A 14,008-nucleotide genomic window follows, 5' to 3' on the forward strand; every position below is an offset into this window, starting at 1 on the left:
AATCCCAACACTTAACTCCAGGGGAGTGATGGACTCTAGGGATAGCCTCAATCTGCGTTTTTCCTTCTCATTATACTAATCTTACTGCCTAGAGTAGAGGCAAACAGAATATATAATATCCTCCTCAGTCTCTCCTGTGAGAGAGGGGAACCTCAGCGAGAGAGGCATTCCTGGAGACTGTAGATCTCTCATATACATTTCTACCATCATTTCATGAATATTTTAAAACTTTCTCAAACAACATATGCATGCAAAAAGCTTTTGTCATGCTCTGTTTATCCACACACTCTGGCTAATGATAAATTACACAAGTCATCATGCTTTTTATTTCAGCCTTTGAGTCATTATAAAGTCAAAATTAAACATTCGGCAAGTTAAGAAATAAAGCATTCTGGTGGAATTACATGTACACCATAACCTAAACAGAGAGAGCCATTAAAGAAAGAAAGAGAGGAGGGAGAGAGGGAGAAAAAAAGGAGGGAGGGAGAGAGAACATTCAAGAATTCATTAAATGGTCTTGTTATATCCTTTCTGTATTCAGAGAACCCAGACTGAGGGAAACAAAAAAACAGGCTCTGAAACTGGGTGATTTGATGGTTCGTATAACAGGAATTTAGGAGTAAGCTCAGCCACATCCTTTCTTGCCTACAGGCCTGACTTCAGTATTCCAGAGCCAAAAGGGCAGAAGTAGCGCCCTTCCACTCAGGAGTGAGTTCCTGTGGTGCCTTCCTGCAGTTCCCTTTACAACACTGATATTTCCCTTCTTAAAATGTCTGCCTGTGGTTCTAGCAGCAGAGTGTGAAAGAAAGGCTTTGCATCCAGGAAACCTGGGTATATCTAGCCATATCCTCTGAGAAAGTCACTAAAGCTCTCTAACCCTTATTTTAATCTGCAAAATGGAAGTAATAAAATGCCATTTCCAAGATTGCTGCAACAATTTCAAATATCGCATTTAAAGCAGCAGCCCAGTCAGATCAGATTAATACAACTTGGGATGTATTTCAGCATGTACTTTCATCTTTAGGAAAACCACATGGTTGCTCTGAGCACACATCTGAAGCAAACCATACATGCGTCTATTACAATAATCATTTGAGTTAGAATTTTCTATGCATTTATTTGTCACAGATTTTCAACATTTAAAAAAAAAACTTACAGGCCTTCTAGTTAGAAGTCACACTCAATGCTGGAATTCTTTCAATAACCTTAATTAATTATTTCATTCATTCATAAAATTGAGCCAATTTGTCCAGTATCCAGGAAGGTAATAATGATGAAATGAGGCATGTGATTCCTGGGTTACTCCTCTATGAGTGTTTCAACCCAAAAGCCTGGCTGCTTTTTTGGTACCTGAATTTTCATACATCTTTTGCCTTGCAATTCCTATTGGTAGATAGTGTATCCCCCAAGCCCTGAAAATTCATATTCTTGTGTACTAGTTCAAACATTTCATTTTTAATAATCTTTAAAATAAATATTATTTTTCTTAGGTATGACCTCAAAAATGGAATAAATGTGACTGAGAAATTCTGAAAGATGAAAACACAAAACAATAGATCTTATATATCTCCTATGTGCAAGGTGTTTTATTGGCAGCTATGAAGGAGTACCGGCACAACACCATCCTCCCTGCTCTATGAAATTAATATCCAATGACCTGCTGTGAAGCCTTGGATCATGTATAAATCAAAACAAATGACATCCAGGTGGCAGGATAAAAGATACAATCAACTCAAAACTCCAAAAAAACCCAATTTTGAATTGTGAAGAGTACTCTTTCTTCCTGGTCTTTCAAAGGACAGTATGAGAACTTTAAAACCCTTTCAAAACATCTCAAATGATGTCTTGAAAAATAAAACTCCTACCAATTATTCCAGTATCATATTCTTTTTTGTTTAATCTTTCAATGAACTTTTTACTGGCTTTTGGCCCTACCATGGGATGCCCCACTTCTGCTGCCTTTAATGCCTCAAAACTGGTGTCTTTGACCTCAGACACCACTTTGTCATCCACAGTCCTGTGGGTCATGTCTTTTGGATGGTTTGTAAGGAGTGGCTCTTGTCCAGGGCATCAACAAGATTGAAGTCCTCCCCTTCTTCCAGTAGGTTGCAGTGGGTAGCAATCTCAGCCTCCAGCTGACCTTGATGTTCAGCAGGGCCTCATACTCCTGGGCCTGGCACTACCTCTCTGCCCGGGTCTGGGCCACCTCTGACTGCAGGTGAAGCAGGATCCCATTGAGTTGTTCTATCTGCATGGAATAGCATGTCTCCACCTCCCTCAGGCTGTTCTCCAAATTGGTCTTCAGATTCCTCATTGAGTCCAGGTCAGTCTCCAATGACTGGAGCTGGAGACTGCTGTGCTGGACCTTATGTTTCATCTTCATGAATGCCGTCTCGGCAGAACCTATCTCAATGATCTGTGAGGTGACCACTGTGGTGCTCTCTTCGATCTGATGGGAGCAGTACTTGTCCAGCTCCTTCCAGTTCTTCCAAGTCAGCTCATCATACTGGGCCCAGATGTCTGCCATGATTTTGCTGAGGTCCTGAGATTTGAGGGCATCCAACTCCATGGTCAACCCAGAATTGACAATCTAGTTTTGTAGACGATTTACTTCCTCCTTGTGGTTCTTCATGAAGAGCAGCTCCTCTTTGAGAGCCTCAATCCCTGTCTCCAGCTGCAGACAAATGATATTGGTGTCATCAATGATATTTCGGAGCCCACTGATATCATTCTCCATGGACTGGAGCATGGCAAGCTCCATCTCACACTTGACTCTGAAGTCATCAGCAGCAAGATGGGCATTGTCAATCTAAAGAATGATGCTGGCATTGTCCACAGAATTTGCAAAGATCTGAGCCCTCAGGTCCTTGATGGTCTTGAAATAATGTGCCCAGTCTCTGACCTGGGATACCTTCTTCTCTAAGTATTCCTGGATTTTGCTCTCCAGTCTCTGATTATCAGGCTTCAGGCTTCTCACCCTCTCCAGATAAGAGGTCAGGTGGTCATTCAGGCATTGCATAGTTTCCTTCTGTCTCTGGATACCCACTACACCCACTAGATCCCCAGCCACCCCTGCAACCAGGCCCCCAGATCCCAAGGTGCCCTGCATGTTGGTGGATTAAAACACTGAAATCTGGGAGCCCGAGCCCCCTGTGAGGTGCCTGCATACATGCTGGCCACATGGCTGGCTGGCTGGACCTGGTAGCTGGGCTACTGCACAAAATCCAGGGTCCAGTGGCATGTGGAGAAGCTGGAGCACATGCTGAAGCTGATGTTGTTCAGGGAGGAAGGTGAGAAGCTGGGACTCAGGTTGAAGCTTCCCAATATCATATTCTTTATCACCTGTAAGCACAGTCAACTACTTGTTCATTGTATGCTGTATCTTTGATACTGGTATTACCTCTTAATTAGTTTCTGTTCTTTATCTTTCTGTTTAGCTCCCAAGTTAAGTCTAGTAATCCATTACACTGGGTTTAAAACATGCTTTAAATATCACATGATTTCATTCATTCAGCAAACATTATTGAATGCCTACTATGTAAGGGGTAGAAGACACAGTCTCTGTCCTCATTGAACTATGAATGTGTGCATTTGTGTCTGTGTATACACACATTAACACATACAAATTTTATGATGATAATAAAGAGTTACATGAGGATATTATGATAACATAAATTATTCTGAGTTTGTCGACTTTTGAGCATACCAGGCCTTAATTGCACAATACAAAATGGACCAAACATGTAAACATATGAGGCAGGAAATGAATTTGCTTGAGTTACTGAATAAATGAACAATAAGCACAATTTTTATGTGAAAAATTGAAAAGTCTAGAATTTTCTCTAGGGATTACATATGCAAGTCAATATTACAGATTAGATGTAAACTGAAAGTGAAATATCCCCTAATGGAAGCATAGAAGAAAATCACATCCAAAAGATATTCATATTGCTATTCATTCAGTGTGGTGTCTGCTGCATTTTGAATTCTGCAAATTATTTCAACTCTTGTTACTTACAAAAAAGAAAAAGCCTGTTAGCTACCAAGCTTGATATCTCACCTGTGAAGAGCATTCCTAAATTCAAGTATCCATCTTTAATAATTTTATTGTATCTTGTCATGAAATTCATCTGTCTCTTTCTGACAGCTTTGCACATATCAAAAATAGCTAATTGATTAATTAATCAAAAAGTAGTAATCCAGCCAAGATGGAGGCATAGGTAGATATACTGTGCCTCCTCACAAAAACAAAAGAAGGGTAACAACAAATTTAAAACAACAACAAAAAAAACAGAATTGCTAGAAAATCGAACTGTATGGAAGTCTGACAACAAAGGAGTTAAAGTAGAAACATTCATCCTGACTGGTACAAGGGGCAGAGATGTGCAGCTAGGGTGGAGAGGACTCATCACAAGCTAGTGGCTGGAGGACTGGGGTGGGGAAGACAGTGGATCGAGGATCAGGTGAGGTGGTGGCTGGCAAACCTGGCAGTCCCATATCTGCATTAAGATAAACTGGAGGAACAACTGGGGAGTGAGACAGACCGTGCAACCCAAGGTTCCAGCCCCAGGAAATAAAGCCTCAAAACCTCTGACTAAAAAATCCAGTGGGGGTTGAGATGGCAGGAGAAACTCTCCGGTTCACAGGAGAGTTTGTTGGAGAGACCCACAAGATCCTAGAAAATATACAAAACCACCCACCCAGAAATCAGCACCAGAAGGGCACAGTTTGCTTGTGGGTAGCCAGCCAAGAGTCCAGCTCTCCAGAGAGTGCCACAACACAGCAACCTGAGTTGCTCTGACCTGGTGGAATACCTAAGGTTCCACCTCTTATGAAGTAACAGGCATGCAAAGACAAAAAAGACCCAAAGAAAGAACAGATCAAAACTCCAGAAAAAATAACATTAAGCAATGAAGAGATAGCCAACCTATTAGATGCAGAGTTCAAAACACTGGTAACCAGGATGCTTACAGAATTGGTTGAGTATGGTTGCAAAATAGAGGAAAGAGTGAAGGCTATGAAAAGTGAAATAAAGGAAAATGTTCAGAGAACCAACAGTGATGGGAAGGAAACCAGGACTCAAAGCAATGGTTTGGACCAGAAGAAAGAAACATTTAACCAGAACACAATGAAGAAACAAGAACTCAAAAATATGAGAAGAGACTTAGGAACCTATGGGACAACTTGAAACATTCCAACATGTGAATCATAGGGGAGCCAGAAGGAGAAGAGGAAGAGCAAGACATTGAAAATGTATTTGAACAAATAATGGAGAACTTCCCCAAACTGGAAAAGGAAATAGACTTTCAGGAAGTCCAGGATGCTCAGAGAGTCCCAAAGAAACTGAACTCAAGAAATCACATACAAAGGCACATCATAATTACATTAGCCAAGATTAAAGATAAGGAGAGAATCTTAAAAGCAGCAAGAGGAAAGGAGAGAATTATCTACAAAGGAGTTCCCATAAGACTATCAGCTGATTTCTCAAAAGAAACCATACAGGAAAGAAGGGGCTGAAAATAAGTATTTGAATTCATGAAATGCAAGGGTCTACATCCAATGATTACTCTATCCAACAAAGCTATCATTTAGAATGGAAGGGCAGATAAAGTGCTTTCCCAGATAAGGTCAAGTTAAAGGACTTCATCATCACCAGACCCTTATTATATGAAATGTTAAAGGGACTTATCTAAGGAAAAGAAGATCAAAAACTATGAACAGTAAAATGACAACAAACTCACAACTATCAAAAACCAAACCCAGAAAATCAAAAACAATAACAAACTAAGCAAACAACTAGAACAGGATTAGAATCACAGAAATGGAGATCATATGGAGGGCTATCAGCGGGGAGGGGGAGGGGGAGTATGGGGGGAAAGATACAGGGAATAAAAAGCATAAATAGTAGGTACAAAATAGGGGGAGGTTAAGAATAGTATAAGAAATATAGAAGCCAAAGTGCTTATATGTATGACCCATGGATATGAACTAAGGAGGTGGGGAATGTGGGTGAGAGGGCAGGTGTAGGGCAGAGGGGAGTAAGGTGGAAAAATGGGACAACTGTAATAGCACAGAATATATATATATATATATATATATATATATATATATATATATATTAAAAGGTAGTAAGTATCATGTTTTAGAATTAAAATTTTGCCATTCAGAGCCCTGGCTGGCATAGCTCAGTGGATTGAGCACGGGCTGCAAACCAGTGTCACAGGTTCGATTCCCAGCCAGGGTACATGCCTGGGTTGCAGGCCATAACCCCCAGCAACTGCACATTGATGTTTCTCTCTCTCTCTCTCTCCCTCCCTTCCCTCTCTAATAATAAATAAATAAAATCTTTAAAACGAAAAAAAATTTTGCCATTCAGGACAATATTTCTTATTTCAATTGTGTCTTTCAATGTGTTCTCTCCCCAGATTTTTGTCATGGATATTTCTAATTCCTTGTATTGTTGCTCAAGTACAGTTGTCTCCATTTCCCCCCTTCACTCCTAATTGGGTAACCCCATGAACACTTGAAAATTACAGAATTACTTCCCATATTTAGGTTAGAGCTAGCACTACTCAGGTTCAGCATCCATAGGCTTACAAAATATGATTTCAAAGACAAAGTGAAATATCTAGTGGTATACTACCTAAAGCAATAGAATATCTGGCCTGCATTATTCATCTGATATCTCATCTTAGGGCTCAAAATATTTCTTAGCTCCACACCACTGACTCATTAAATACAAAACCAAAGCACTGTCAATTAATCAGAGTGTTTCAATTGATTGATAAAGTCCATTAAATATAAAAGATATATGCAATGAAGATAAAGTTACACTATATGTTTCTTCTCACCATACTTACGCCCACATCCCCAAACTTCATTATAGATTGTGTAATGTCAATGTATCTTTGATATAAAGCATGTCTTGGTCATTACAGAAAGAAACAATTGATTGAAAACTTCATCTACAAGTTTGATGTTACACATTCATAGCAGAGCAAAATCTCTTTTATAATGCAGGCTGGACCATTATGTACCTAATCAAGCTGCAATCAATGCAACCTGTTAATTGTTATGTTAATTCCCATAGTTACATGCTGTAAGCATTCTGTGTGAATTTGGGGAATGGGGGGATGGCTTGGTCTTATTTTACTTTTATTAAACAAGCCTTGATTTGGTGTGCTTAAATTATAGAAAACAGAATGGCATGCATAAGGTTTTATATTTTTTAAAACTAAAATTATGGACAAAATCATATCTAACTTGTGTTTGTATCAAATTAACCACTTTTCCATAAAATCAACTCATATTAAAAAGTTTCTTGTTGCTTGAGAATTATTAAATTATCGATTTACTGAAGTCTGTTTAATACAAGTAAGACTGACATACACTGCCTTTGATGTGTCTTATCTCTCACTATAAGGGCATGTACATGAGGTGGAGTCAATAGCCACATCAAACAGTGACTCGTTAGAGAAAGGGGCAGGTCTGTCTGTCCAGAAATGATAGTTTTGCTACTATGTGTTTAATTTCTGTGGCTGTCAAGAGTCCTACACCAGTGTTAACATATTTCAATGAACGCTTGGAAAATAACACACAATTAGTGGTCAAAAAGATGTGGATGAGGCAGTGGCCGAGCAAGAACAGAATGGCACCAAAGATATATAATGTCTACTTTATAGTATTTTCTTCAGGAAATCTAGGGGACCTTACAAATTTAGGGATGATATGCAAGTTAAGTTTTACACTTAAATTCTGAAGCCCGCAGAGGTTCACTAGACTACTGGAGTTCAGTGCATATTTTTATAATTTAAATTAAATAATTAGTACTTACAGCACTTATTTAAATAAATAATTGAAATTACTATAAACATGTATTACATATGTATATGTTAAAAATAATTTGTATATTATATAATATATACTTATTATATAATATATATGATGTTACATTATATACAAATTATTATCTATTATAATATCTGATGTTATATATTATATAATATTTCTATATTATTATGTATGTAATATATATTACATATTATATACTATATAATTATGTATATTGTATAATATATTATATATAATTATATAATATATGGCTACAGTTTATACACATTAAAATGTACTTTATATATTATATTATATGTAAACATACTATTTTGATATTTATGATATAAAACACATATTATATAAAAATGTTTCTTGATAATTTGTTGCAGATTGTCTAAAAGTTGGGGTTTTTACTATCTACCATAAAATTCATGTTTTAAATTTACAGTACCCACAAAATGCAGGGAGGATAAATACATTCAAATTTCATAATCAGTAAAACCCAACGAAATTTTGTTAAAAATGGTCCCTTGAGGCTCACATGCAAACAGAGTAGACTTGTGAAGAAGGAAGAAAAATTTTGGCCTAATATAGTTAAGAAGGTTGCAAGTAAGCAAAGTGAAACTGAAAAGAATATCAATTGTGTAACTTTGTGAGAAAAATTTCACCTGAAGCAATTAAGCAATACATGGGATTAGTTTAGTGGCTGATTTACTGAATTATTTATAAAACAATTCCAGCTGTCCAACCCAGATATGGGTTGACTTTAAAGAAACTTCTGTGAAATCACTGATTCTGTGAAATCACTGAAACATGAATCACTGATTTGTGATTTTCCTTTAGTTTCCCTCAACAAACTAACTCCCAGATATTTGTTATCTGGATCATAACTTCATTCGCTTATTTAAAAATATTTTAACTTTATTACATGTTTTCTAGTCACAACTTTCACTGTTTATCTAACTTTACTAAGAAAAAACTATATGAAGAATCAAAATGGTCTTATATATTGTTGTATTTATCAACATTTCTTATTTGTCCATTTGAATTTTATATTGATAAAGATGTATTCAAAGCTAAATGTTAAATTGAATAATTGAAGTTGAAAAATAAAGAATTCCTTTTTCATAGAAAAACAGATGGTTGCAAATTAATTTGCCAAAACATACTATTGCTTACAAAATAAACACAGAAAATTAAAGAGGAAAATGTGAGGTTTGTTTCATGTACTTCTTTTTAGGAGACACCCAAAAATATTTTGTACCCCCATTTTCCAAAGAGTTCTGCCTTGATTTTCCTTTCTAAGAGATGTTATTATCTGAGCTGTTATTATCTTGTTGGCATTTTATGCTTTTATAAATTCATTTTTATTTTTGCAAGTTTGAGATTCCTGGCTGCCTTATGGCATAAACTGTACATTCCGCAAATTTCAGCTTGACAGAGCAGAAAACTGACATAAAGAAACACTCACACACAACAGACTGCTCATGATAGCAAAAGAAATGGCATGTTTTGAGGCACAAACATGAGACCAGTGTGTTTTGCTAAAGGGAAGTACAGAGGCACAGCTTGCCATGAAAAAAATAGTGACAATATACATAAAGAAGAAAATTAAAATACACTTGTAAAAATTTGATCTGAAAAGAGTAAAATGGTTGGATGCATTCTTTCTCTATCTCTGTTTGACATTCTACAGGTTGTCATAGATATTTGCCCTGAAAAACATGCTGGGGCTTGTGGCACTTCTCATGAGAATTCCACAGGCTGAGGGTTTTCAGAACGTTCAAAAAGGGCATTTACTCTCTGAGCCACCAAATACACAATGGATTTTACTGAGTTAGCAAACTACTGCCCAATATATGTGTACAAATGCATCTGTTTTGTATTGCAGTGATCTAACAAATTTTCACATTTTTAAATGGCTGTTAGAAAAATAACACAAAGAATATGTGAGAGAAATTGTACAGTGACTGCAAAACCTAAAGCCTAAAATAATTTGCTATCCTGCCCTTTACAGAAAAGTCTGCCAATCTCTGACCTAAGCCATTATTTGACCTACCTTAAATTTATTTTTCTGCCTCATCCATAGCAAATGCTATCTGTGTATACATTACATTGCTACTCAGAAAAAATAAATGAAGAAATGTAATGCATATTAATGATCTTAAGATGTTAGGTATTAATGCGTTTTTGATTTTACAAACGAGTTTAAAATGAATCAAACTGCTGGAACTGTGCAACTCCATTTGGCCAGGTATAGCAGGTGGACTTTGGGGCATTCACCTAGAAGAACTGACTCAATATACCACAAATATTTATTGACTCTCTACTTCATGCAATGTAGTCAAAGTACATTAAATTCCCTAGACCTATAAAACTTTTGGTTAATATAACAAAAGCCATTCCTGCTAATTATCAATAATATAATCTTTACAGTATCTGTTTATAGTATCTGTTTACTGTTTTCTAAGTCTGCTACTAAAATTGCTACAGGAAAGATCAAATATCAGCCTATTCCAAGAAAAATGAGAAAGGACATTCATAAAGTAAGCTTCTACAGACAGACTTACTATCAAGAATCTTCTTCTCGTTACTATTTTTTCTTTAAGTAATTTCTTTTCACTGAAGCAGGCACAAATAAGCTACTGAAAAATTGACTGATATATGAATGTTTTTCACACATTTTACACATCACAAGGGGTTTCAGGCTCAACTGACATTCTCCTATATAATGACCAAGCCATGGCCTCCATATGAAAATTAAAGACGACTCTGATTCTCCAGTTGGTTTTCATTTTTGTTGTGACTGACATTAGCTGCTGAGTTATGTGCTTTTTTTTTTGTTTTGCTCTGTTTCAACTTTAGCCATAACATAAATTCAACTGGGACTTTAATTTAGTGTTTTACCAGCATTTTTTGTGTTCTTTGAATTAATTCATTAGCCAGAGTTGAAAACGAGTCTCTAATAATTCCTAGTGTTCCAAACTAAAACTTACTTTCTTTAAGAAAACATTCAGTATTACCTTGGATTAATCTGATACCTCAGAAACAATTTTTAAAATGCCAAATGGGAATCATTTGTAATGTGTTCTTCAATAAAAATGTCATATTTCTTTAATCTTCTGGACTACTGATAATACTGAATAAAATCAGGTAAGAATCTTGGAATGACTTGCCACCATTTATGTACCTTTTATTATAAGTCAGTAACTGTGTAAGGTAGTCTAAAGTGGGTGCTAGTATTACTGTAGAAACCAATCAACATTCCTCTCTGTAGGCTAACATGAACTGAAATGTATAGTTTCAGAGTCTGTGAACAATTAGGGACAACGTAACATACAAGCACTGTGAATTACCTCTGGGTTTTTAGCCTCAGGCCACTGATGGCATGTTTAGCATCAACACAACCTGTATGCTAATGGCTACTCATCCAAGAGCAGGAAATGCATGCCAAAAATTTTAGGAGAGGATGAGAGCTGTTTCTACAGTATAAATTACAAAAATGAATATTATTAGTGAATTATATGACACTATTTTCCTGACTTTTTTTAGGAAGTTAGTATGCTGACTAGCTTTCCAGAAAACAAATAGTGGAAGCAATTATTGCACAAATGTGTGGAAGTCGTCCTGTATCTTCACAGGAGATGATTTGAATTATATTCCTGTGCACTATAAGGGAATTTTATTTCTAAATTAATACAATAGGAATAGCATGACTCACTGTCAACATTAACCTTTGTATCATATGTGCATTCTCAATAACATTATACTTTGGGGCAATAGTTAAGAAAAGTGCACTGGAGGATCCACATATTAATTTATACTGTAGCAAATTTAAAAATTCCTTAAAATCTTTGGCTCCTGCTTCCTTTGCCCTCTATAATTTTCCAAAGGACTATTTGGTACTGTAGAAATATGTACAGTAAGGAAAAATAAGTGAAGGAATGAGGAAATAGGAATTTACTGCTACCTAAACTGGCCTATTCGTCACAGGTTAACTTCTCATATATTAGTTCCCTTATTTACAGTCATTCTGGACTCTCTCTTAGCTCCCTGTGAAACAATTTCATTCATCCTTCTTAATGAATCTTTTCTGGATTGTTTTCATTTGATCTTGCACACTGTACCATGTGTACTATATATACTATAAATACGAATACATATACACAGTGGGGCAAAAGTAGGTTTATAGCTGTGAGTATGCCACAGTTTATTCTTGTGTTATTATTTATTAATTATTGAATTATCACCCATATGAACAACTGTAAACCTACTTTTCTCTGACCTTGTACAATCCAATAGTATAAACATGGCATATACATATATTATATACAGATGTATATATACACATAGATGGTTTGTACTGATTTCAACTCTCTTTGAAGAAATTTCTGTATTGTATGCAGTACACATGGTGAGTTTGTCATTCTCTGGCAGTGCTTTGACCACTGTGGGCACTTGAAAACATATTAACTGCCTAAAAGTCAAACCACCTAGCATCTGGGCCAGCCTCTCAAGGAGTCATGTTGAATTTGGTCTAGAGTGGTGTTCCTGCTTCCTTCTTTTGTGTGTGAGAGCAAGGGTGGTGCTCCAACTACTTCAGAATATGTCTACTCTCCCTCATTTCCTCAGCAGATTGCTGTGTGATTCTTCACCCACATATCTAGGACATGTTTTCAATGAAAGTGTAACCAGCTCCTCCTAAGTATTCTATAGAACTAGAGGAGGAGAAGCTTTGCCTCCTGGTATTTATTCATTATAACCTACTTTTCTCAAGAGTGAGAGCTGTAGCTTTCCCTCATCTTTGCTGACTTTCATTGTTATCATATACAGATACGCAAAGTACTATAAATCTAGTACAGAAAACATGTAAACTCATGAATAATATATGCAACATGTCCTAACCACCAACTCTTCTTTCATCTTTCTTCCTTCTGCCATAAGTTTTCTTTCTTAAGATTTATTTAGTTAGTTTTAGAGAGAGGGGAAGGGAAGGAGAGAGGGAGTGAAGCATCAATACATGGTTGCTTCTTGTGTGCCCCCTACTGGAGACCTGATCTGCAACCCAGGAATGTGCCCTGACAGGGAATCAAACCCATGACTCCTTGATTCATAGATTGGCACTCAATCCACTAAGCCACATCAGCCAGTGCACTTTGGCCACAAGTTTTATGTAAGCACATTTGTGTATAGCTTACCCACATTCAGTAGCAACTTGGTTTTCCGCAAGTTATTTTTAAAGTTCAGATAAAGGCAAGGAGTGAAGACACCTTTGCTTGAAAATACAAAGTGTTAATTTAATGGAATAATGTGGAAATTCATGAAGTAAGGTAGCACCCTGGAGAATAAGAGGCACTCCTGGATCTGAAGCACCTTCACTCAAATTCTCTAGAAATATTGGGCATTTCTGTGGGTTAATAGTTTATTCTATTAGAGTAAAAATGCCCAAAATATTGATCCATTGGTCATTTATGTCCTATGCCACATTTTAAATGTTAAATCGATACCTAGTCTCTATCAGCTTAAGTGACCCAAGGTGTGTTGCAGAAGCTGAAGAAGCAGGATGCAGACCACTTCGCTATCTCATTCACCTCCCAGAACATACCTATGTTTTATTGCAGATACTCCTGTATCACCATATTCAGGAGAGTAAATTCATACCATAACAACTTTGAAAACTTCTGTTTATTCAGAATGGCTGAAATCTTATTTTATTTTCTAGTGAATTTCTGATATTAGAAATTCAGGCAGGGTTAGAATTTTGGTCATACAGAAGATTTCAAAAGCTTACATTGAACATTATAGTTTACCTAGATGTGTCTTTACAAAGGAAAATTACATAGACAGTGATACACATTAGATCTACTACTTTTTAAAAAAAGCAAAGGTGTATCATCCTAAAACAGGATATATTTATATTAACTTCAAACCAAGAATAGCAGTTTTACTAATTCCTAATCCATAATGAAAATAGATCAATGACAAAAAGTAGAAATATCATGACACTAAAAGCCACTAGGGTCCTTAGCAAACCTTAATTTACATACATAATTACCTTTAGATAGCAAGTAACGTCAAAACTTTTTCCTAGGATACATACAATTCATGTGCACCTCCCAGAAGAGGAAGACAAAAGAACAGAAGATATATAAAGAGGACTTTGTTCTTGCCACAC

General features: G+C 36.4%; 1 protein-coding gene and 1 pseudogene across 2 annotated transcripts in view; both read right to left on the reverse strand.

The window, feature by feature from the left end:
• The window catches only part of FAM155A (family with sequence similarity 155 member A), a 607,234-nt gene that overhangs the window by 466,870 nt on the left and 126,356 nt on the right, over positions 1 to 14,008 (reverse strand). The window lies entirely within an intron of this gene.
• On the reverse strand, positions 1,461 to 4,419 carry LOC118497395 (annotated as a pseudogene).

This window comes from Phyllostomus discolor, chromosome 11 (genome assembly GCF_004126475.2).
Source record: "Phyllostomus discolor isolate MPI-MPIP mPhyDis1 chromosome 11, mPhyDis1.pri.v3, whole genome shotgun sequence".
In the NCBI taxonomy this organism is placed as follows: domain Eukaryota; kingdom Metazoa; phylum Chordata; class Mammalia; order Chiroptera; family Phyllostomidae; genus Phyllostomus; species Phyllostomus discolor.